This window comes from Rattus norvegicus, chromosome 16 (assembly GCF_036323735.1).
Source record: "Rattus norvegicus strain BN/NHsdMcwi chromosome 16, GRCr8, whole genome shotgun sequence".
NCBI lineage: Eukaryota > Metazoa > Chordata > Mammalia > Rodentia > Muridae > Rattus > Rattus norvegicus.
Window position 1 is genome coordinate 839666 of NC_086034.1, and position 26137 is coordinate 865802.

At 47.0% G+C, this 26137-nt stretch overlaps 2 long non-coding RNA genes across 7 annotated transcripts in view; both read right to left on the reverse strand.

Moving 5' to 3' along the window:
• LOC103693859 (uncharacterized) overlaps window positions 1-26137 on the reverse strand; it is a 159041-nt gene that overhangs the window by 45242 nt on the left and 87662 nt on the right. The window contains exon 4 of one of the 5 annotated variants that reach the window (XR_005494709.2): window positions 17257-17533. The exons of the other annotated variants lie outside the window; for them this stretch is intronic. This is a non-coding gene — a long non-coding RNA (uncharacterized LOC103693859). Of the gene's footprint in view, window positions 1-17256; window positions 17534-26137 lie in introns of those variants that run through there. 5 annotated transcript variants of the gene reach the window in all.
• Window positions 5431-10666, reverse strand: LOC108353065 (uncharacterized). 2 transcript variants are annotated; one of them, XR_005494707.2, is made up of 3 exons: window positions 7248-10622; window positions 6052-6235; window positions 5431-5601 (listed from the first exon to the last, which is right to left on the reverse strand). It is a non-coding gene; the product is annotated as an uncharacterized LOC108353065 (long non-coding RNA). The 2 variants fall into 2 exon arrangements; XR_010058345.1 differs by having other exon boundaries at window positions 6052-10666.

Here is a 26137-nt window from a genome sequence, read left to right on the forward strand (position 1 = left end):
CCAGGAAACCTGTCCATCCTGGTTGCTCAGGGGTACCCATTTTCAGGCCACTTCCTGAGCCTCTAACCTGCACTCCTCCCCACAGTTGCTCTTGGTCAATGACAGGACGTTTCCAACTGGTACCGTTGCTCCCTCACTTTATAGATGGCTATCCTGGATTCTGAGAGCTTAAGGAATGACCCAGCTAAGGAGCTGCACATGTCAGAACCAGTCTGTGTCTGGGGCTCACTCCTGCTCTCTCACACAGGTCCCTTTTCTGAGCCTCCACCTCACTCCTGTGACCCACAGGCACCAGAGGGCCCTGGTGCTGGTGAGGTGACACACAGCAGCCATCTTTGTGTCCATCTGACTAGCTCAGATTCCGATGATAAGAGTCATCCTGCTGCAGAGCAGGCTATGTGCTAGCCTTGTAGAGGTGAGTTTATTATTGTCTAGACTGTCTGTGGATGACTGGAATGGCTATCTTTTCCTACTAAGCTACAACTTGAAGTTTATGTGTCCGCTTTTAAAAATCAATAACCTCCCCCCTGGGAGACACCCTCAGTAGGATACAGAATTGCTCCTTGGCTGCTGTGTGCACTTGGTAGGTGATGGACCAGCTGAGAAACTAGTTGGATACTGTAACAAGGTGCCCTTCATATGTTGTCCATGGACCTGCACACGACACTACCCCGAGATGGGTCCGCACCATCAGTCTCATGGGGATAGTTGTCGCTCACCACTAACTCCCACAGGAAGCTACAGAAACAAACTCAAAACTACAGGTAAGAAATCACCCAGTACTGCCCCCTCTTCATGTCACTGTGGGGGTGGCTGATCACAGTCAGTCCACATCCACTGGTTCATCTACTCCGGGCTACTTTGTCTCCTGCCATTCTTACCCAAACATCCAAAACTCTGTTTGCAAAAGTGACCTTGTGCTTGTGGATCTGTTTTCCTGGGCCTCAGCTTCTCCGTACATAAAGGAGAGATGAGAGATGGCCTCCCGTGTACTCACACTGCTGAACTGACATAGTCACCTACCCTGCAAGGCCATGCATGGCACAAACCAGGTCCACATGTCGGGGCATCATCAGAATCTGAGCTAGTCAGATGGACTTTTCTTGTTGTTTCTGACCTGTCTGCAGAGTTTATGTGGGAGGATCCCAAAATCAGTAGGATGCAGGTACATAGCTCTCCAGAGGAGTGAACCTTCCTGGTTTTCAGACATAAAAATGGGATTGGTCAATGGGGGCTGCCAAGAGCCTGAAAAGAAAGGCCAGGCACCAGGCACAGCCAGGTACTCCAGACTGCCCAATGGTTATCACAAAACTGTCCAGTACCTAGAGGCTGTGGTGTCAAAAAGCAGAAGCAGCTGGATGGGGCAGTCACCCAGCTTACCCTAGAGTAAGATATCTGCACCTTGAGACTCTAGCTCTCAACCATTCATTTCCACCAGAGCTGGGGACAGAGTGGCTGGGGTACAGGCCACAGCTGTGTAGTGAGCAGATGTGAGTTTGGTCTCTGTCCATGAGACTGAATGAAGGAGACTGTGGCAAGGAGATGTGACTTCCCATTCCACTGTCCCCTCCTCCTTCAAGAGCACAGCCATGCCTGGTCAGAACAGCTGTGGGTCTGTCAAAAGTTGTTTTGGAAGCTGCAGAAGCCCACAAATGGAGGCAATATTGAGGATGAGGAGACACCAAGGGAGTTCCTCAAATGAGTTCCTCAAATGAATAGTGATCTCAGGGCAGAGGCAGAATGTTGAAAGATTCAGCACAGCCTCCCTGATACATACATATATATGCAGCATGTACCCTGCACAGGCTCACAAAGTCCTTGCTGATAGGAGTCCAAACTAGGGATGCCTTGCCAAGAGTGTTCTCACTTCTCTCTCTCTCTCTCTTTGGTGTTAAGCAGGAGCCAGTGTGTTGGTGGTATTGAAGGAGGCTGATCTCTCACCACAGCAGAGATCAGAAGAGCTAGACCTGGCCTATGGCTCTTGGTGACACAGAGACAGAGCAGACAAGGAATCAGCCCAAATGACAGGCACTCCCAGATGGAGCTTGGGGCAGGCTGCTGGCCTAGGATGTGCCAAGCCGGGCAAATAGCCGTGCCAAGAGCCTGTTCCTTCAAGGAGCATGCCAGCACCAGGCCAGACCTTGGGCCAAACGCTCTTCCACCCACAGTGCTTTCTGCAAGCCTCAGAGCTGCCACTCAAGGGAGGCTCTTTCTCCAGCTGAGGATCTTCTTCCTGCCCTACCCACACTGGGTTTCCTTGGGGTCACAGATTATCACCTTCCTTGGGTCCCCCTTGGCCTCTGGCTACAGTGTCCACTTTCTGACAGTCACTGGGTCTGACTGTGATTTAATTGGGAGCTTGCAAAACCCTGATTGTCCCATAATTATAAGGCAGAGAAATTACTGGAGCATCAAAGGTTGCTCCCAATTGCTAGATTAATTGTCCTTCGTTATCTCTTCATAGAAAAGGCCACTCGGCATAGACAAAAAGCCAGCCAGTTTCTATTCTGCAGCAGCCTGACAGGAGGATGAGAGGCTGCCGTTGGCCCCCAGCCACATCTTCAGGCAGATGAAACCTCTTCTGTGCCCTGCCAGCCCCAGCAGACCACACGCTGAACCCTGTCACCAAAAACTAAGTCATCACACAGCACAAACTCCAATTCCTTTCACATCAGTCTGACGGTGACCCTCCCTGTCCCCTGCCTTGCCAGTTCTCAGTGGCATGATCTATTGCCTTGCTTTGCGTGGTGCTGTGTGAGCCCGCATGTGGAAAGGGTGCGCAATGGCCTTCCCTGTGTCGGGTGCCATGTAGCATCCTACACCCTTCCCTTTTGCAACTAGGATTGTACATGCTATTTTTATATCCTGTTTGCAAATGGGACTCGGGCAGGTTAAGCAAATTTCCCGAGATCGAAGCCTAGAGTGGTAGAGCTAGGATCTGAGACCAGGCACCTCCTTGGATCACTGTTCTTGGTGTCTGTGTTCAAGGTGTGTGGACATGGGGGTGTCCCAGGACACTGAAAACTAGAGTGTGAGCAGTGGGTGCACACTGACCAGCTGTCTGGGCACATGTGTGCATTTGGTTCATTCGTCTCTTAAAGTCCTAGTCAGGTATTGATTAAATCATTGCAACTCAGAAGTAAATAAACTTGATTTTAAATGTCTGAGCACAAACTGTGAGCCAAGCCCTGGGATCTCCCAAAGTGGAACCTGGAGACTATTGACTTTAGCTCTTTCTGCCCCCAGGCAAGTCCAACCCTAGCCAGGCACTGGAGAGAAAAAGGCAACCATGCAAGGCTTTGGAAAGAAAGCAGTCCCAGAGGAAGGACAGCCATGCAAAGGTTGGAGCTGAAATTTTGACTGGTAGATCCAGTTTTCAGAAAGGGCTGTGGTGTGGTTGGGGGGGCTTTCATGGTACTGATGATATGAGGCTTGTTCGTTCCTCTGTCCAGCATTCAGTGGGAGCTCAACAAAGTTCCATAGGGTGAAGGAAATAATGAATGAGTAATTCACCAAGCACAAAGAGTTGCGCTGTAGAATTCTCCTCCCTAGGCCAGGTGCCTCGAAGTCAGGGAAAGGAAGACAAGGAACGGGAAAGGGACACTGCGGGGCTTTGGGGTATGAAAGCTCTGGCCCAAACTGTGGACGAGGGCTGGAGTCCAAGAATAGTTTGCAGCATTTCTCTTTAGACCTCTCTCACTCCGAAGAGGTTGTGCTTAGTAGAACTGGACTAGCCCAGTACAATGGACCCCAGTATCAAGAGGACCCCAGTGGTGACTTGTTTCTCATCCCTGTTGAATAAGACGCTGCTGTATTACAAGTCCACTCCCACATATCAGCCAGGGGCAGGAGGCCTCCCAAGGCTCTGAAGCCATAGCTGTAGTAGAGTGGCCAGCTACAGGGGCTCTGGCTAGCATGAGAGTTGGCACCTTAAAAAGATGACCCTGTAGGCACCAATGGGACCAGAGGGCTCCAGAGTCCCTTGTGAGTGTTCCCTGAATGCGTGAGAGAAAGGCTGCTGCAAGCTGTCAAGGCTGAGCCAATGCTCTCAAACCCTCGGTGGGCTAGCCAATCCCTGCACAGGACGGTGGGAGGTGAGAGGAAGCTGTGGATACAACAAAGGGCAATGCCAGCTCTATGTGAAGGAAACATCAGGTCAAGGTGAGAGACAGCTCCCGAGTACAGAAAGGGGCCAAGGGTAAGAGGAAGGGCAGGCAGTGGAGTGTGTCATCCAATGGAGAACAGAGCTTCTGTACAAAGGCCAGCTCCAAGGCCAGCAGCCAGACCAGAAGGCCTCTGAGGTGGCCTCTTGCAGGCCATTTGGGATATTTTTCAGGCGTGGGCAGGAGCCTGCTTGAACCTTCTCGGCCCTGTATTGGAGGCAGGAATTAAACCGTTCTGTTCTACTAAGGCGTTTCATTGACTTTTGGCAAAACACGATGTCCTGCTTCAAAGGGACGGCAGCAGCAGGCTTAGGGGGCTCAGTGACATCAAAGGAATATTAGCGAACAGCGTAAGCGTGAGCTGGCTGCACGTGCAGCCCACTCAGGCTGGCCAAGGGACATGTGGGCCCCCGCACGCAGGGAAATGGTGCTGGGGACAAGATGTGTACCCGGTGTGGGTGGACCCCAGATGTTTGCAAAGTAATTCAACATGTTGCCTCAGCAGAGGCTCCACTGGGCTCTTTTGCCACCCACCCCGCCCCTCCCGAATTCCTGACAGGCTTCAGGTGGGGGTGGCAAAACTTGGTGCCTCTAATCGCAGGCCTCCCCAACTCCCTCAAGACCATTGAGAAGGACTGAGCCCACACAGACCAGAACATTCCTCAGAGCCACAGGGACATGGGGGTGGAGAGGGATTTTCTTGATTCCCAGAAGCCCCTACATGTTCTGGGTAGAGAGTGGGAGAGGCAGCCATAATAGGGAGCAGAGCAGGCCATTCCCAGTCCAGGCCTCTCGATCCAGTCGGGGTTTAGTTACGTTCCTCATGGCTGCGACAGGATGTCTCTGTATTCATCTCTGTCAGTCTGGTGGGGGGGGGGGGTCCATTACAGAAGTGAAGGCATGGGAGACAGGAGACAAGGCAGCTGGCCACATTGCACACAGTCAGGGGCAGAGATGTGGAAGTGCTTATTTTCAAGGTTTTTTTTTTTTTCCTTGCTATAGAGATCTGCCTTCAGGATGACTTGAGATACTGCCCAACCTGTTCCATTCTTAACACCTCTCCCCCAAACACACTTCTGAGCATGGGTCTCTATTTCACAGCTGCATGGACTTAGCCTGCACAGAGCTGTGAGCTTCCCCAGGAGAGCCCCACACACACCCACCACACCAGAGAAGAAGAAAACCCACAAGTTCCAAAGATTTCCTGACACACTTTCCCCACACCTTTTTCTGGAAGTGGCTGTGTGTTATGAGCTCTGAGACCATATATTTACCCACAATTTATTATCCAATTAGCCTTCAAAGTACCGGAAATCTGCAGAATATTGTCTTGTAGTACTTTAGACAAAAGTATCTGGTACAGTATCATAGGGCTCTATTCTCAGCCCTTGGCTTCCTCCATCTTGAATTAGGGTCCCAGAAAGGCTCCTTGTGTTGCCTACGGAATCAAGTGTGGGGAACAGCGGCTTTAGATTCCAAACAAGGTTATGGATGCATTCCCTGGAGCCCACTGTGTACAATATTTTTCTGTCTGGGGACCCTGGAGGATGTGAGGGATATACCTGAGATCTGCATAGTTAAGGCCAAACCTGGCAGGATGCTGCAGCTTACATCCAGATATCTGAGAGGTAGGGAGGGTGGTGGGACCCCCAAGGACCTCACACAGTCACCCTGCCACCAACAGTGGGACCAGCACATGAAGAAGGATGGTGTCCCCCTCTGTGAGCATGTGGCCATGCATTATGGATGTGCCCCAGCTCTTAGTGCCAGCTGCCAATAGATAACCCAGGAGCCTGGGAACCACCAGCCTGAGAGCAAGAAGGATGTGAACTGGCATCACCTTCTGTAGCCCAGCACCACAGAAACAGATTCATCCTGCAGTCCTTACCGTCAAAGAACACCCAAATGATGTTCCTAGGATGGTAGACTTGGGTGCAGTGGGTGTCATGTAGCTACATCATTCAAAAACTCTTCTGCAAATTGTGCAAACACTCTGGGGCAGTGAGGAGTTGGTACTTGGAAAAGTCCGGAAATGACAGCAGAGCGTTCTCTCAGTCTTATGAAGGGGGAAACTGAAGCAGAGAGAGACAGAGCCAGGTTCTCAAGTTCACATAGTCAAGAAGCAGGTGCATGGGCTAGAATGCAGACTCACGTTGTCCTAAAGGAACCAGTTGCTGACTGGATATAGATGTGGGGTTCTACTACTCAGACTCAAAGCCTAACCATTGGCTTCCAGTCACCTGTCCGACACAGGAAGACGTCTTGACCCGCCAGCTGCTCCACCTGTACCCTGAGCGTGTTCACTGTGCTGCCCGGGACGCTAATTACCCATAAGTTCTTCGTCTCAACAGCTCCCAGCTGTGACCTGGGGTGAGGGGCGGGGGATGGGAGCAGGGAGTGTGAAGGCTGCTAGAATGTGGAGTTGGGAAATGGCCATCTCCTTCAAAAACAAAAGTGTTTGCGCTCCGGGCATCTCAAGAGCCTCTCGTCTTCCCAGTCACCCGGCAGAGTGCTTGCCGCTTGTCAAGTGACTCGTTTCATCGACAATTCAATTGGGCCAAATTACATTATGTATGCAAATTTCCATCTGCCAATCAATGTGGCTTGGACATCGCTGTCTGTACTGATTGGGGTCTCCAAGCTCCTGGCCACATTCTGCCCACTGAGGGAGGGAGGGAGGATCAAAGCCTGGGTTTTAGATACCAGAGCTCCAGTGTACCCAGGAGGAAGGAGAGTCTACCTGCAGTGGAACCAGGGTACATGCTGTCAGAGCACCTGCTCTGGGTCTGCCAACGCAGACTTCAGACAAACAGAACCTGGAAGGTGTTATAGGGAGACTGTCTCCATGCTGAAAAGAAAGCACAAGAATTTGGAGGCCACACTGCTCAGGTTAAGAACCCAGCTCAGCCACTTGTCTGCTGTGTGGCCTTGGACAGATTGCCTGGCTTCTCCCAACCTTACTCGTCTTTTCTGTAAAATGGGAGTGAATTTGGTCCTCCACATAAAATGATCCTGAGATCTTTTTATTTTGATCAAGGGTCCAGGATCCCGTAGGCTCCCAGTTGTCAACAGCATCATTCCCACCGAGCGTCTTTCCTGATGTTCGAGTCCTCAGGATTGGTACTGTGATCCATCAGTCGTGGTCCAGACACCTGATCCGGACCCTGGCAGGTACACAAGTCACCTGAGGCACAGAGTCGGAGTCACTTGTGAGTACCAAACTGGTGGCAGAGCTGAGGAACTCAAGACAGAACTTTATCCCTAGTACCACGTAACCGTCTGCACAGTAGGGGACAAAGGGATATTAATTGTGCCCTGAGGGGCCAGGCTTTTTCTTTAGCTGAGAACTGCCTCTTAGGGTTGCCTCCACTGGCCTCTCTCTCCCCATAGCTGCTTCCTGCTTCCTGCCCTGAGTTCTATTGTCTACCAAACTCCTGGAAGTAGTTTAGCTGTGACCTCTTCTGTGACCCTTGGAAACTGCTTTTTATTCCTCCCTCCCACAGACCCCTTGAACTCTGAGCATCTCCTCCTAGCTGTTTCCTCTCTGTCACTCCGTACCACACAAGCACTGTGAACCCCACGGTCCTCCACCTGCCCTCTGGAACCTTGCTTGCCTGGAAAATAGGTGGATTCCAAATGCAGAATCCCTCATCTGAAGTACTGTTCAGGTGATGGCCTTTTAGTGAGCTCCAGAATACGGTTCCTCCCTCCGTGGTGGGGAGGGGGCCAGTTAGAACCATCTGAGAGCTAGGGATCAGAATCCAGGAATCCAGGCCTTGCCCTAGGGTCACTGACTCCACCCCCATGCTCCTGCTACCCCATCACACTCTCAGCAAGCTTTGGGTCCTCTCTCATAACACTGTGCGGTAGGCAAGGCTATGCCCATTTTACTGTCCTTATTGTGACATTGGATCTTGTACCTTTGACCTCATACATGCTACACAGACACTCTGAGCTACATGTTCAGTCTAGATATATTAATTTCAATGTCCCCAATATTACCACAGGCTCTGATCCAAGGAAGGAAGGGAGGGAGGGAGTAGAGAGGGGAGGGACCAGTACAGTACATACCGCCCACGCACGCACCACGCACGCACCACGCACGCACCACGCACGCACCACGCACGCACCACGCACGCACCACGCACGCACCACGCACGCACCACGCACGCACCACGCACGCACCACGCACGCACCACGCACGCACCACGCACGCACCACGCACGCACCACGCACGCACGGTACCAGTACATACAGCCCATTCTGCTTAGGGTCTGATTCTGAGTTCTGAGACCAGCAGATAAGTAGGATATGGCATAGACTGGGCAGGAAGGCAGACAATACCATAAACCCTGGAAGGCAGAGCTGTTCTCTGCCACGTGGGCTGCTTGCTGGCCCTGCACATCAGCCATGGTGACAAAATAGAGATTCATCTGGTAAGGCATGAGGACTGTCCTCGTGTTCTTTTTGATGTAATGACAATTTGACCTTGAGCAAAGAGAAAATACGAGATAAATGGAAAGTTCCGGGAAAGTAGAAGCTTGAGGGTGGCCTGGAATGTTGGGACAGTAACAGGGAAGGAGGGAGGGCAGAGAATCAAGAATGTCCCTGATATCTGCCTTGGAACCACACACCGCAGTGCTAGGAGGAAGAAGGGACCCAAGCCAGCTGTGAGCCCAGGTTGGATAGGATAGCAAGAGGCACTGTGGGCCTGGTAGCTCACCCAGGTTCCTGTCTAATGTGTCCTGACACTACCCCTCCCCCAGACTTGTAGCAACTAAAGGTCTTGCTCTCCTGGCAGGAGGCACGGGGACAGGAAGTGGCATTTCGTGGCACTCTGATCAGGGGCATGAAAACCACCGCTTCTCCAAATTGGTTTTCCGACAGTAAATTATAATTGCTCTTCGTGTTCTAGAACTGAGGGACTGAGATTAATTACGGCTCTGTATCCTATGGCGCTCTGAACTTTAAGCACAGCCTGCTGTGCAGCTTGTTAATAAGCAGAAGGATCTGGGGGACTTTTCAGATGAGCAAATAGGAAAAGGAAAACTATTTGAATTGGAAGGTACACCTGTGAAGATCGGAAGGGACTTTTCATACCTCTGCATTCATTCGAGGAACTCGAACACACCATGGCTTCCTAGAATGGAGACTGGGATGGACCTCCCCCTCCTAGCCAAGAGTGGGCCCCTCTAAACCTGCTGGAGACCCTGTATGTGACATTAGAACAGCAGCCAGACTCTGAGACTCTCAGGTGAGGGCCACAATCGGAACGTCAGAATGCAGAACTGGGAAAGCCATCCCCCTCTCCCCGGTGTGTGCTCACGGAGCCAGACACTATAGTAAAATGTGATCCCGATATCTTCAGGATCAGAGTCCCAGGCATTTGAGACAAACCTCTCATTTCTGTAATTGGAACTGATAATGTTTTACAAACCTTATGTGGCTAAACAAAGTACATTCAATATAGGACATTTTTGAAACTTCTACATCAGAAATCAGACTGATTCTTCCCTAAGGTGAAAGACATACTTGGGACTCTGAGGAGAACTTTGAGGAGACAGTCTCTGAGGAGACATGCCCTGAAGATACATTCTCCAGTGAGATATTCTCTGAAAATACATTCTCTGAAGAGATATTCCCCTGGGAGAATCTCGCTCCCATGATGCTTTTCAGCATTCCCCTCATCTTTTCATCTGTCCTCCATAAATGTTGAGTTCCTTGACAGGCATGGGGTATACGCCCTATACAAGTTGCAACTAAGAAAAGTCCTACAACAAAGCAGGAGGTTTCGGTGATGTTTGTTGAAGGAATGTTATATACAGTTCAATCCCCACACTTACCCAACCTTTGTTTGGTCTCTTCCTTCTACACCAATTGGCTCAGCCAAAATTGTGATTCAGTGTGAGGGAGGGAAATGTTTGGGTTGGATGTTGGCTGATGTGTTGGTGTATAGCTGTGATCCTGGCTGAGGAGGCTGAGGTAGAAGAGGCATGGTAAACCAAGGCCAATCTGGGTTACACGGTGAGTCCAAGGCCAACCTGAAATACAGAAACCCAGCTCAAACAACAAAGAGCATCCACTATCCATCCATGCCCTTACTATGTTTCCAAGTACTGAAAGGGGGTTCAAAGCCACAGAGGGTTAAACGTACAAGAGACCCAGAGACTAGCTGCCACTGACTAGAGGAAAACAGTGCCCAGAAGAAAATTCATGTGTTCAAACCCTGAGGCACAGCTGAACTGAGCCCAAGTCAGAGTTATGAGAGGTAGATGCTCCTGGCTTTTCTACCAGGGCCCAAACTAGCTCATCTCTCACGTCTCCCTCACTCTCAGAGCTCACCTGCATGCTGGGACTCTAGCCCTCAGCACCCCCCATCCTGGGAGAGGACTGTGGCAATCTCACTTCAAGAGGTCTGGGAGCCCCCACAGCCTGCTATGTACTCTCCCCCAAGATGCTCTGAGGCTATTCAAATGAATACTGGAAGCAGAAAACACCATTCCAAATGGGAAGTTAATTTACTCTACTGAAACATATTCTAGCCACAGGCCATGCGATGGCTGTGTTTGTTCTTCAGCCATAGTGGTGGAGCATGCTGACGCCCAGCTCAGAACCTGAACCAGTTATGGTTGTAGCTTCCCCCTCCTAGAACAGAGAGACTCTCCAGGCAGTGAGGTTTGGGCCACTGTCTAGATACAAAAGCAACACATTTGGGATTGCGTGTTGTCTGACCTCCTTCTCTCCTCCCTTCTCACAGCTGGAAGCAGAGAAGGAAGAGGCAGGGAAACAGAAGTTGACAACACAGGCTTTGGGGGATGGTGATAGGTGCGGGTTTCCTTTCAGGCTCAAGACATGATCTGGAGAGATGTGGAAAGAAAGCAAACATTTCTGGATATAGAGCTCTGAGTACTTTGTATGCCTTACACTTCTAGAAAGAGGAAAGAATGAATGAATGAGTAAGGAAGGAAGAAGTGAATGAGGGAGGGAGGGAAGAATGGAGAAAGACATTAAATACATCATTCTCCTTTTTAAAACCAATTTTTAGCTCGCGAAGTTACACAAATGCCCAGAGAATTCCCATACACACAGGGTATTCACTGTAGTCCCTTTAGAACACTACAGCATGATGACAGAAGTCAGGGACTGACACGGGAGAATGCCATGCACAGTGAACCCCACTTGACCAGAGTTTATTTGCATAAATTTGGGCATCAGTTAGTGATTGGCTCCATCAAGATCTGTTGCATGTGTAGGCTGCTGTAGCTACCACCTCAAACAGGATTCAAAATAGTCTGGTCACCAGGAAGGACGTCCTACTTGCCACTCATCCATAGCCACACCTTTCTCTGAACCCTAAGCCCTGGCCACCTTTAGTGTGTTCTCTACTGCCACACCTAAGTCCCTTAAAAGCTGTTATGTATGCAGGCAGGCCCAGAACTCTAGACGAAACTAAAGGAGAATAACAAGGTCCAGGGTAGCCTGGGCTACATAGCCAGACCCTGTCTGAAAGAAAAAGAGAAAGGAGGTAGAGGGAAAGAAGAAAGGAGTGGGGGGGAGAGGAAGGGAGAGATCAGGAGGGAAAGAAGACAGGAAGGAAGGAAGGAAGGAAGGAGGGAGGGAGGGAAGGAAGGAGGGAAGGAAGGAAGGAAGAAGAAAGGAAAGAAGGAAGTTCTATGAACAGAACCATGCCATATACGGTATTTGACACCACCTTTTTCGTTGTCTAGCATGACCCTCTACTCAGCATGTTGCTGTGTCAGTAGTTCATACTTTTTTATTGCTGTATAATACTCCATCGAATGAGCCCCGTACTTATCTATGATGTCTCATCTGAGTTTTTAGAGTCAGTTGAGGCAGGAAGACTCACCTTAAATGTGGAAATCACCACTCCAGGAGCTGGGGTCTTGGACTGAATAAAAGGAAAAGAGTCAGTTGAGCCCTAGGATTCCTCAGGGTCTGCCCGCCTGACTGCAGATAAAATGTAACCAGATGCTCTTACTGGCTTCCTAGCCATGATAAACTGCACTCATGCTATGAGGTAACACAAACCCTCCTTAAGTTGCTTTTGCTGGTATCTTCTTATAACAATGAGAAAAATGGTTAGTATGCTACTCCATGTTCCATCCACCCCAGAGCCACCTGACTGGTCCTGGCACAAGCATTTCAAGAACAACTCAGAAAACCTGGAGCTCCTTAGCAGAAGAGAAATCAAGACTTCTTCCGAGAGCTGTATCATATATTTTTGGTTGGTGTACTGGCTGGTTTTGTGTGTCAACCTGACACAAGCTGGAGTTATCACAGAGAAAGGAGCCTCCCTTGAGAAATGCCTCCATGAGATCCAGATGTAAGGCATCAAGCGTGGGAGGACCCAGTCCATTGTGGGTGGTACCGTCCCTGGGCTGGTGGTCTTAGGTTCTGTAAGAGAGCAAGCTGAGAAAGCCAGGGGAAGCAAGCCAGTAAGTAATATCACTCCATGGCCTCTGCATCAGCTCCTGCATTCTGACCTGCTTGAGTCCCAGTCCTGACTTCTTTTGGTGATGAACAGCAGTGTAGAAGTGTAAGGTGAATAAACCCTTTCCTCCCCACTTGCTTCTTGGTCATGATGTTTGTGAAGGAATAGAAACCCTGACTGAGACAAATGGATTCCTGTACAAACTACTTTACTGCCACTATAACCCAGTATCTAACAGAAACAACTTAATGGAGGAAAGATTCGTTTTGGTTCACTGATTGTAGTACTTTAGCACATTGTAGTAAGAAAGCCAGGTGGACGGAACCATGTGGTGGAGCCTTCCCACATCCTGGTTGGCCAGCCAGCAGAAAAAGGAGTGGGAGCCAGAGGTAGGCATAATCAGAAAAACACGCCCACCCACTTCTGGCAGCCAGACCCCCACCTCCCAAAGGTTCCCCAGCTCCCCAGAATAGTGCCAACAGGTAGGAATCCAGGATTCAAAGCATGAGCCTGCATAGGTTGTTTCAGATTCAAACCAAAGCAGATGCATCCCAGTATTGATTTAAGTGATCTCCCTTGGGTCAGCATTTGTGTATTTCCAATTGTAGCTGTTTCTTTGCAGCCCAGCTCTAAATACACATATTGAACCACCTTTGCAAATGCCTGTGCATCTTGCACTAGCAATGCTTTGGATGGCAAGTGAAGAAAACCCAAGCTGATGCAGCTTCTGAACCATTGTGCAGCCAGATAGCTCATAGGCAGAGCGGTATCAGAAGGTACAGAACTGGGGCCTCTCCATCTCCCTTTCCCTCCCCCTCTCTGTATTCATCTCCCTCCCTCCCCTTCCCTCCCCCTCTCTGTATTCATCTCCCTCCCTCCCCCCTTCCCTGCCCCTCCCCCTCCCCCCCTCTCTCTGTGTATGTGTGTATATGTGTGTCCATCTTTCTCCTCCAGTGAAGGCAGTTTTCTCCAGAGAGCAAATATGGCCATGAACTATGTTTGCATGTTTAAAAAAAAAAAAACCAGCCTCTTTTACCAGTTCTACAACTGAGGTGTCAGAGGAGGACGCCATCTTAGTTGGTGAGTGGTTTTCCTATGCAGTACTGGTCATCTTAGGTCTATAGAGCCATTTCTTGCTTGTGTGTATTTGAGCACATGCGACTGTGTATGTGCAGGTATGTGAGTAAGTGTGTGTATACAAGTGGAGAGCAGGGGTCACTCACCTTCCAGAGTAGGTGTCATTCAGGACCTTGTCCAACTTGTGTTTTGAGACAGGGTCTCTCATTGACCAGGAAGTCGCTAACTCAGTTAGACTGGCTGACCAACAAGCTCCAGGAATCCTCCTGTCTCCACCACCTCCCCAGAACCAGGATTAATAGCATTCACGTGCAGCCACAACCAGCTTTTTACATAGGTTCTGGAGCAAGCACTTTGCTGACTGGGTGATCTCCCCAGCCCCTATAAGGCAGTTTCTGACATCTATATGTCCAACAGAAAGATCAGAAAACGAATGAACACACACAGAACTCTCTTCTCTCCGACTGTATTGGCCTCATCGCCCAGTTCTCCCAACTCAAACAACCGCAAGCAGCACCCGAGAGACAGCAGCTTGCAGCTGGTCCTAAACAAGATATGTGTCAATCAATCAAGCATTCTAGTAAACTGCCTCTTATTGCTTTGCATGCTGGGGGAACCGACCATCCCAAATAGCCCCGTTAAATTCCTCTGTGGGGCAGGCTTTCTGTACCTAAATGATCCCAGCAGGTTTTGCTTAAAGTGGGGCATGCCTGCAGTCTCATTTCCTGGGGGAAACCTTTGATTTCCCTGACAACCCACTGAGATGGGCGAGGATGCTCTGAGGGCAAGCGGTTAATGGCTGTGAAAGCTTCTCCTGACCTCTAAGTGGTACAGAAGCATGGGGCCTCCCAGTGACTATTATGATTATCCTCATTTCGTCTCTTCTTTGAGGAGCTTTACACTGCAATTTTGGAAGTAGAATTGGAGGCACATCCCCAACAGTTCAACCTCCTGGAACTCCTCGAAGGCTCAGGCTGGGATCTCAGAGACTCATTTTCCCAGGGACATATTGCCTTTATTAAATGCAGCATAAAGCAGGCTCTGCAGCCAGAGGCTTTAGCAATGGGAATAAAGGCAGGTACTAAGGCAGTGGTTTCCTAAAAAACACTTAACCATCTCTGAATAACGCTATCGAAGACCAGTCTTCCCTAGCCTATCCCAGGCTTGTAAACTAACAGTCATTCTGGCACAACCAGCTCTATGCAGGGTATGTGCTGTTCTAGGGGTGAACTGAATTAGTTGTGTGTTCTACTGTGATCCAAGTTGTGGAGAAAGGGACCACTTTGCTATTGTAAGCATCATTCTCTAGTATGTGTAGCAGTCCCCAGGTCTGACCTTAGGGACATATTGATGTGTTTATAAAAAGATAAAGAGAGGATGTGTCCAGGGTCTAAAGGTCCCTGGTTGGATCCCTGGGTTTGGCACCAATGTTGTGTTATAAAAAGACAAAAGGGGGATTATGTTCTACAGAGGTCTGGGGGAAGGGGGTGCCTCAGTGGGTCCAGCCACACAACAGTATAGTATAGAATAGAGTTTATTCAGGGCATGGGGAGGGGAGTTAAGATGGTAATAGGGCAGAGAAAGAGAGAGAGTAAAGAAGAGTAGAGAAGGAGGGGAAATAGAGGAGTAAAGTAGAGACCGGCCATGAGCTCATTGAGAGAAGGGGGAGGGGAATGGGGAGAGAAGGGACAAAGGGGCAAGAGGGTAAGAGCAAGAGAGAGAGAGCAAGAGCAAGAGAGGAGTGAGCAAGCAGCCGCTTCTATAGTGTCAGGCATACCTGGCTGCTGTTGCCAGGTAACTGGGGTGGAGCATACCTGGCTGCTGTTGCCAGGTAACTGGGGAGGGTAGGTGGTGAGGCTTAGACAATGCTAACACATATGACACTGAAGGAAACAAGCCTGCCCTTGGGACATATTTTTTTTCATGGCCCTTGGAACTCAAAAGGCTCTGCTAAATCTCCCCCTACCCATAACTCTCCTCTGCCTTCTCCCGCTCTTTTTCATAACCCCTCATTCCCTCCTAGTTCCCTTCTCTCTCAGATTACTCTCCCTATGGGGTCCTCTTCAGAACATCTGAAGGGCCCTCCCCTTTCCTGGCTCACTGTGCCAGGCCATAGTCAAACTTACTCAGTTCTTCAGGCCTTGGTCATACAGCCGCCTCCTGGAGGCACACTCATTTCTCCTGCTTGCCACAGACAGCCCAGCCTTCTTTTCAAAGTCTCAGATATTTGCAAGCCCGAAACTCACGACATCCTTTCTAGGGTCTGCCTCATTAGACAGCTGCCCACTTACTTTCTTTCTGCCTTCACACTCAGGCCTCCTCAGCCAATTAGCTTGAGCCCATCGTGACTCTTGGCAGATGCCCCAAGAAAGCAGCTTGGGTCAAAGTATTAAGTCAGGGTCTCATAAGAGCTCCCTACTCCATCCTTCCTCCTTCCTTCCTTCCTCCCATTGCCAGCCAGGCTCCAGGAGCCAAAGGGCCATGGCTGGAACCTGGCACCAGCAGCTCCTCCAGCCCCTCAGCTGAGGAGGCAGAAAGATGCTAGTGCGTCAAAGCAGGCACTAAATGGGGTCAAAGTACTCAAAAATGTTAGAGGCTGTGCAACAGTCATCCAATGAAGCATGCTGGAGAAAGGCTATACACATGAGAGTAGTTAATACAGACTGGGAAGCCCCAGGACTCTGTTAAAAACCAGCAGGTCGCTGGAGCCCTGAGGAAATGCAAACAAAGCAAAGAGGTGCTGGCGCCTGCCCTCCTGGTCATCTTCAGGCTAGCAGAGCTGAGAACCTTCATGCTCTTCCCTGTCACTACAGAAAAATGACTGGGCAGAAACAACTTCAGGGAAGATGGATTTATTTTAATTCACAGTTCGTGATACTGTCCCTTGCAAATCAAGGGCAGGAGGAGCTTGATGAGGCTGCTTGTATCTTACTCGATATCATGAACCTGTGTACCCTACTGCTCGATTTGCCTTCTTCAAGTATGCAGTCCAGGATCACAGCCAGGGAATGGTGCCAATCACAGTGGGATAGTCCTCCCGCCTCAATTAAGGTAATTAAGGTAATGCCTCACAGGCATGCCCAGAGGACTTTCTCCCAGGTAATTCTAAATTCTGTCAAGTTGACAAATAATGCTAACCATCACACTTGGGGAGCGGGGAGTTCCAAATAGAGGCACAGACTTCTACCATTTGCTCCATGCAGTAACCTACCAGACAAGTATTACTGCTCCTTAAATACAGCCACTAGCACTTGGACATGGTAGGGCACATGACCTCATTAATTTCCCCTTAGACACGATCCCAGGAGAGAGTTGGAGAAAGGACATAGAAGGACTCCAATGGGAAGCAGTCTCTAGCCATGCTAAGCCCAAACAACCCTCCCCTCTAAGAAGCCATGGTTTCTCCCATTGTCTGGTATGATCTCACTTAAATCCTAAATTATGTGACCACACGCCAGCACCATCCTGCTGCTGTGTGACAGTATTTCTAGGGAGACATGAGCAAACATCTACTCATCCCACATAGGAAACGGACAACAGACCCAAGCAAGGATACCACTGAAGTCCAATGTGACAAACTAATGAGTTTATTGAGGTTACTTACAGGAGTATGAGGGGTCACTCACAGCAGAACCAAGTTCAAAGACAGTTGCATCACCAAAAGCCCATCCCAGCATGGATGCTGGCATATGGGAGCTGCCATCCCAGCATGGGCACAGGCTCATGATAGCTAGAGCCCTGAAGTTGCCATCTTACAGACAACTGGACAGGTTGCAAAGTATCTCTTCTAGGCAGCTTGACTGGTGTTGGTCTCCTCAGAGGTCCTTGTTGCTTATATCACCTTAAAAAGGAGAAACCTAGTGTCATCTGATCTGTTTCAGGGACTTCCTGAAACTTTCAAGATGTTTACTTCCTGAACCTTAAAGAGCCTCCCCTCAGAAATCCTTATGTCTCTAGAACTCTGGTCTTTCCAAGTCTCTTCAGAGGGATATGCTCCACAACACCTGGCAAAGCCACTCTGCTGAAGAACGTGGCCCAGAAGGAAAACCTGTACTGCCACTGCCCAGCCCTACTGCACACAGTTCTTTACTGGGTTGAGGCTTAAAAGTTTTGCTCACCCATTCTGTGCCCCTAGAACTTATCCCTCCAACTCAGCCTTATGAAAGAACAAATATGTGCCCACTGCTGGTTTAGAAGCATATGACACAGCATCGAGCAAAACTGACTCAAAGCTCCCTGCTATCCTGGTATTAATGTTCTAGCTCCCAGAATATTTCTTTTCAAAAATCAAATGGCCCCAAGGGAAGGATTTTTTTCCCTTAAAACTGATCACTGATGCCTGCATTTCTAACTTCAGAATTGATACCATGAAGTACTTGACCCTTCAAAAGTAGTTCAGAGAGAAAGATAAATAGGTTTTGGATTGAGTGGGAAGATCATTAGGGGAAATCACTTGGTATTTCACAGGCAAGCACAGTTCTGTGTTAGGTAGAAGGGGGATTTCAGAAATGGGCATGGCGACTATGCAAATAGCACCCATGGAAGACTGAGGCATGAAACAGATAAAGAACTCGGCATATTAGGGCTGGAGAGATAGTTCAGCCAAAGAAACAGGCTTTCTTCCATAGGAGCCAGGTTCGATTCCCAGCACCCACGTGCCAGATCACTACTGTCTGTAACTCCATGCTCCAGGGGATCTGATACCCTCACACCAGTGTGCATAAAATAAAATTAAATAAATTAAAAGAACTCAGCATGTAAGAACAGGATTCATGTAGGAACATTTCCTCCACTACCGTGGGAATAGGGTTGCGGGTGGGGGAGTCAAGATTGTAAAAATAAAATCCTAAAAGACAGATAAGAAAGCAATGAATACAAGTCCAGTGCTTAACCCAAATGAAGAAGATGAGGTTGATTTACCTTCCCAAGAGCCCCCAGGATCCGGAAGCCATAGTATGTAAGACATGGAACAGGTGACTGAGGACTTAAGTCCTTAAGGAAGAAAAGTGAAGCAATTGGGCTTTGGGTGCTCTCTGGCCTGCGGAAACTTTCCAAGCTTCAACACAGACCATCCAGAGGTTCTAGAGGCCGAGAAAGGGTCCTGTCCCGCCAGGAAGAAAGTAGTGGGGTTAAATAGAGTACAGCTCCTCACGCAGCCGGTCACATCCCATGTGGCATCGTGAGTGTGGGAAACTCAGCAACAGTAAAAGCCTTCTAATGCACAATGAGCAGAAACGAATGAGCAGAAAACCAATATGTTGTGAGTCTGAATGGTTTCTTGAAGCACATGCCAGAGACACACTGTGACCCCGCTTCCGCCTTGCTTCCAAAAACACGCGCGCGCACACTTCGCACTGTGAGTCTTGGTATATACAATAGCAATAAATGGTGCCTGCAATCCCTCTACTCTGATTCCAGACGGATCTGTGCTATGAGCTGCTGAGTTTTTACAGTGCAAAGATCTCTGCGTTTATAGAAACATCCTGGCTTAATTACAGAAGACAAAGGCTTTTCTTATTTTCCGGCCGCCACTCCTCAACAGGTATCAAATGAGCCCATCTTTGAATCGCATTGTCTTTGTTTGATTTTTAAAATTGCTATTTGAGTGACTGGCTTAGTTTTCATTCAAAATCAATACATGAATTTTGGCTCAGGGTTAGGAGAGAATTTCCCACAATTTCTGAAATGGCCTGAAATATAATCTCACTGTTCTCTCCTATGTATTTATGTGAAGTGTGTTCTCAATACCAGCAATTGCTTCCTGTTTTGATTTTCTTTCTTTCTTTCCTTCTTTCTTTCTTTTTTTCTTTCTTTCTTTTTTTTTTTTTTTTTGAGACAGGATCTCATGTAGCCAAGGTTGGTCTAGAACTAGCACTATAGCTGTAGCTGGCCTTAAAGTCTTGGTCCTCTGACCTCAGTCTCAGGGAACAGGGTCACAGACATGTACCATAATACCTGGTAGCAATGGAAATTGTAAATTAAAATATCAATCAGGGCTGGGGATTTAGCTCAGTGGTAGAGCGCTTACCTAGGAAGCGCAAGGCCCTGGGTTCGGTCCCCAGCTCCGAAAAAAAGAACCAAATATATATATATCAATCAGTCCTGAAAGCAGTTGATAATTCTCTACATACTATGGTATCAAATACTCAGCCTTGATTTAGTTCTTTATGTAAAAACAAGCAAGCACGCTGTCTCATCGGGTTGCAAATTTGCTTTCATTTTTAATGGCAAAAAAAAAATGTGCATCTAAAAGACTTCTTTTAAAACACGTTTTATTTTAATTTATTTTAAACCTATTGGGTCATTGTCATTAAGGCTTTCATTTATTTGCCTACTCTAAATACCTTCCTACCCAGGACTGCGTAAAAAATCTCCGACAGAAAGAGATTGTGGGTGTAAAAATAAACGAAAGATGGGGTTACATAAAGAATGAGTTCATCGCTGAAACATTTACAAGTTTGTTAAAATGGTCAATACAAAGATACAAGAAGCTCAATTGATGCCAAACATCGGAACCACAAAGCAAATACTCCAAGCCACATAACAAAGTAATGGAAAAATCAGAGGAAAAAAGGACATCCCAAAGGCAACCAGCAGAAAGACAAGAACATATGTTAAGAGAATAAAAACAGCAGAGAGGTTATCGGAGATGATGTAACCAAGAGAGATACAGAAACATTTTAGCACTAAAAGAGAAGAGCTGTAAACCTATTGTCTTTATACCCAGCAATAATATCCCACGAAAGTGAAAGTAAAGTAAAGATGTCTTCAGAAAACACTGAGGGAATGTATGCAATTGAACTTACCCTATAGGAAACAGAATGAAGACCATCCAGGAAAAAGAAATTGATAACATAGAGAAGATGGAATCTATACAAAGAAATAAAGGGTTCTGTAAACGTCAAAGTTAATTTTCTTATTCAAATCTAGTAGAGCCAGAGAAGGATGGCACAGCAGGTGAAGGCATTTGCTGACAAGCCTGATAACCTGAGTTTAATTCCTGGTACCCATGTGGTGGAAGGAAGAACTGATCCCTGTGATTTGTCTGCTGACCCCTGCACATGCATAGGTACACGCACACGCACACACACACACACGTGCCACGGCACACGTACGGAAGTCAAAGGACAGGTCGTGCAGGAAGTCCTTGTCTTAGGGTTACTATTACTATGATGAAACACCATGAACAAAGCAGCTTGGGGAGGGAAAGGTTTACTTGGCTCACACCTCCATAGCACTGTTCATTATTCAGGATGTCGGGACAGGAACTCAAACAGGGCAGGAGCATGGAGGAGGAGCTGATGCTGAGGCCATGGAGGGGTGCTGCTTACTGGCTTGCTCAGCCTGCTTTCTCATAGGACCCAGGACCACCAGCCCAGGATAACACCACCCACAATGATCTGAACCCTCCCCCATCAATCTCCAATTAAGAAAATTCCCCCACAGGCTCCCCTAAAGCCCAATCTTACACAGGCATTTTCTGAACTGAGGTTTCCTCCTCTATGATGACTCTGCCTTGTGTTAAGTTGACATAAAGCTAGCCAGCACAGTTCTCTTCCTTCTACCTTCATATGAGGTCTCAGGATCAAACTCAGGTTGTCAGACCTGTGTGGCAAGCTCTTCTATCAACTGAGCCATTTCCACTATTTCTTTTTAATACAAATACATGTTGCAAGAATAATTGGACATTTCGAGGCAAAACAGGGAAACAAAGCTAACTGGCATTGCATCTAACATTAAACAAAAAATAAGGACCAACATGGATGATGGATTTAAACATGAAATATAAAACTGTAAAGTGCTACACTGAGGGAAATTCTCAGACTGTAGAGTTAAACACAAGACAAAGTGATAAATCAGACTTCACCAAAATTTCCAAATATTTTGCTTGAAAAAAAATCAAATACCCAAAAAACATTGTAAAGAAAATAAAGCACAGATTAAGGACTGGAAGAAAATATGTACAAATCATTAGGTATACAACAAAGGATTTGTGTCTATCATGTGAAAGATAAAGAACTGTCAAAATCCAACAGGTTTTTTTAAGCCAGGTAGAGAAGAGTAAAGCTAAAAAACTCACTATGGTGCATTTCACTGAAGAAGATACACAGAAGATTGTTGGACAGTGGAAAAACTAGCCAATACTGTTAGCTCTGACAGAAAGGCCTGGATCCACAGAATGTCACTCATTCAAGGCTAAAATAAAACATGAGTGATAACATCAAATCCCGATGATAGGGTGGGGAGACCCAGACACTCACTAGTGGCTGATAGGGTTATCAAATGAGACAGCAATTCTGAAAAATAGTTTAGTAATTGATTTGGAAACTAAGCAGACATTTGCTGTACAATCTAGCAATTACATTGTTGGACAATTTCATCCCAGAGAAATGAAAACTTATTAGCAGCTATTAGTAACAGCAGCTTTCACCGTAACATCCAAAAAGGAAAACATCAACTGTCTATCAATGGATGAGTTGGTAACAGATTGTGATATGTCCATAATGGAATATTATTCAGTAAGAAAATTAATTATGATAATAAAGTAATAGTGGCCAGGCACGGTGGTGTGTATCATTAATCCCAGACCTCTGGAGACAGAGGCAGACAGATTCAAGGCTAGCCTGGTCTACAGAGTCAGTTCCAGGATGCTAGGTTTCAAACCTGGGACAAATTGCTGAAGTGCCTATTTAACATATCAAATAGGACCTGGCCTCCAGGTTCTCCCAGCATCCCTCAGTCCCTACCTGTTTCATGGTATGACTGGCCTTTCCTGCCCTCTACCCTAAACTCTCCAGGCCAGGGGTCTGGGTTACTTTTCTTTATATATTATCCAACCATTTTGGTTATCTGCCCTCCTTGTACCTTTAGACCTTCTGGCTGCTGCACCTGCTTCTTCTCTCTCTTCTTTTCCTTGCCTTTCCCCTCTCCCTACATGGCCCAGCTCAGTCTGATCATTTCCACTCTGGACTCTCCCAGACGCCCCTGCCTCTGGCTATTTCCCTTCATGTATACAAGCTTTCTCTTCCACCATACCTAGGAGCAGCCATGCCCTTTCTTTTTGTCTTTATTTCTTTTTTTCATTCACCGGCACAGCCAGACTACACAGAAAACCCTGAGTCATATATATATATATACACATATATATGGTGTGCGTGTGATTAAAAGTTTAAACACTACTTGCATAAACATAATAAAAATTAGGTTGGTGTAAAAGTCTGTCTCAGGATGTAGGCAGCCTAACTCCCCATGTTTATAACATCTGTAAACTAACATTTAGCATTCATGAAGAATTGTTCTGGAAACAGGAGGCAGATTAGCTGTTATGAGAGGTTGACATGAGGGAAGGAGGTTCAGGATAATAGAGGAGTCGTGGAGAGGCGCCTCCTGGCCCTCAGCATTATGATGAGGGCCTTGAATGTCAAATGTAGCCGCTCCAAGGCCACATATGTGAGAAAATTACCCATAGCTCTCTACACTGCAAATGTGTGCACATACAGTGAAATTGAACTCAACCTTGGAGGTAATGTTATCAGTTCCTGGTGTTTCTTGGAAACCTTGATGACTCAAGATACTACTGTTAAGAAGGCTGAGGTACAAGGAAGGGTACAAGGAACCTCCTTGTGTATTTCCTTGCAACTTCCTATAATCATATAATAATTTAAATTGTTTTAATTAAAAATAAAAATAAGAAAGCTGAGACCAAGAACGAGTGGAATGGATAAAGTATAAATAGTAAGATGGTTTATTCTAACTGTAGTCATGGCCAGGCTACATCAGTGTCTACCCTGAGGCCCACAGGTCTCACACACTCCAGGATAGCTTTGTATGTTTCCCGACAATAGCAGCAGCAACAACAACAACAAAAACAACTATAAACAGACTTATGAGATTTGATTTAGATTTTTCTTATGACTCAGTGGTGCAAAACTTGATCGTGAACTTCGTAAGTGATCTTGTCATGTTACAAAGTCGAAAGGTTGAACGTTGTGATACCAACTGGTCAGTCCTGAGGTCATATCCATACAGGGAACATTATACTGACTGAGCAGACTGTGTGTGTGCATTTAGGAATAGGCATGTGTATATATGTAACAGCAATTAAAGGGAAAGAAGCCAGGAGCGAGCGAGCGAGAGAGAGACAGAGAGAGTGAGAGAGAGACAGAGAGAGACAGAGACAGAGACAGAGAGACAGACAGAGAGAGACAGAGAGACAGAGAGACACACAGAGAGAGAGAGAGAGAGAGAGTCGTCGCTAAGGAAGATAGTGGCATTGGTTCCTCAGGAGGAGAGGAGAGTCACACCTAGCTTTTAGGCATGATGCCAGAACTCCAGGACACTCAAAGCGCAGGTTGATGAACTGCAAGGAAAAGAGAGCAACTCACAGCAACAGTTAGAAACTTCAGACAGAGTGAAATAGACACCTTCTGGACCAACACAAGAGAGCTGTATTTTAAAACTCTGAAGGAGTTGAGCTTCAGGCAGGGCTACAGGCTCTTGGCTCATCAAGTTCAGCTGCTCCACCCTGGTCCTCAGCTTGGCCTATGGTGCCAAGCTCTATAGTTACCAAAAACCCCAGGCAGAGGAAAAGAAGTGGCTGGATGAACTGAAGAGAACTGGCAGCTCTAAAGGACATCTGTCCTCAGGTGGGGCACCAGTGAGCTTGCCTTTCTCTAATCAATGAGGATGAATAAAGCTTTGTTGTGTGGGGGAGAGGAAGAATATCTGAAGTACATTTCTATTAGCAATGCTTGAAGATGCTAAGTAAGAAATAGCAAATAAGAATCTTGAGGCCAGAGAGATGGCTCAGTGGTCAAGAGCTCTAGCTGCTCTTGCAGAGGGCCAGGAGGTGGATGGTTCTTACTCCCAGGACCAACGTGGTGGCTCATAGCCATGTGTCTTCCTAGTTCCAATGGATCTTATACCCTCTACATATACCAAGAATGCACACAGTACACAGACATGCATGCAGATCATGCTCATAGATACTAAATATTTTCTAATTTTTAAAAATTCTTCACCATGTGAAAATTAAGTAAGACACTATGAAATGAACAACTGATTGAAGGACAAAGCAAAAGAAAAGTTAGGAAATATTTTGCATGAGAAAAGAATAAAAGTACAGTCTATCAAAATGTGTAGGATGCCCCCTTATACTGTACTTAGCGGACCAATGTGGCACAAGAGCTCACTAGAGAAGAGGGGCCCCAAGTCCTCTGTAACTGCAGCGCTCACATAAGAAATCAGAAAAACAAGAACAAATAAAAGTCAAAGTATAAGAAATGAATAGTTAGAACAGAGTAACAAAAATGGAGAGGGGAGGGGATAAAATCAACAAATTCAAATGCCAGAGCCTAAAGAAGACTTTCTGAAAGAGTAAGCTTTCATAAAGGCTGAGAAGGAACATATGTGCACATTGCCAAGAGTGGATCGATCGAGGGATGTGATGTCACCACCCGTTCAACAGATGTGGAAAGGGTTGTGGGAGTCGTTGATACCTATAATTTCAAACTCCTTGGGTGGTTTGGGGGAAATCATTGATATACAATACCTGCAAACCTACTCAAGAGGAAATCAATACCTTGAATAGCTCTTAATGGTTTCCAAAGTTGTATCTGTGATTTAAAGCCTTCCCCAAAGAAAAACTCCAAATCCTGATAGCCTCACTGATGAGTTTGAACAAACAGTTAAGAAAAAGAAAATAACAATTCTCCACGATCTTCTCCAAAAAAAGTGAATGAGACATCCGTCTTAGTTCATTCAATGAATCTGGCATTCTAGAATACATATAACTAAAGAGAAAACCAGAGCTCATTCCCCTTGACACATTGAAAAAAAACCAGCATGGGATTATCAAATTGTCAGTATATGTACAAAAACAGAAAATTCTATAAGAAAAAAATAGCAAATTGAGTCCTACAATATACAGAAGAGAATCCTGAGAATGCAAAGTCAGTTAGCATCTCACATATTGGGGACAGGAAAGCAGACAGCACATCCACCCTGAAAAGGAGTTTAGTCATTTAAGAAAATGTAATTGAGCTGATCCAGGCAGAACCCAGAAGTAGACAGGATTTCCTTCCTTCCAAGATCTGTCTCCTCCTCTCCGGTTAAACCTGTTTTTCTAGTTGGCTTTGGACTGCTATGGTAAACATCATGACCAAAAGCAACTTCTCGAAGAAAGGTTTATTTCAGCTCACAACATACAGTCCCCTACAAAGGGAAGGCAGGGTAGGAACTCAAGGCAGGAACCTGAAGCAGACACCATGGAGAAACTACTAGTTTGCTCCCCATGGCTTGCTCAGCCTGCTGTCTTACACCACTGAGAACCACCTGCCCAAAGTGACAGTGTCCCAAGTGAGCCGGGTCTCTCACGTTAATCACTAATCAAGAAGATGTCCTACAGACTTACCTACAGGCAATCTGATGCAACCATTGTCTCAAG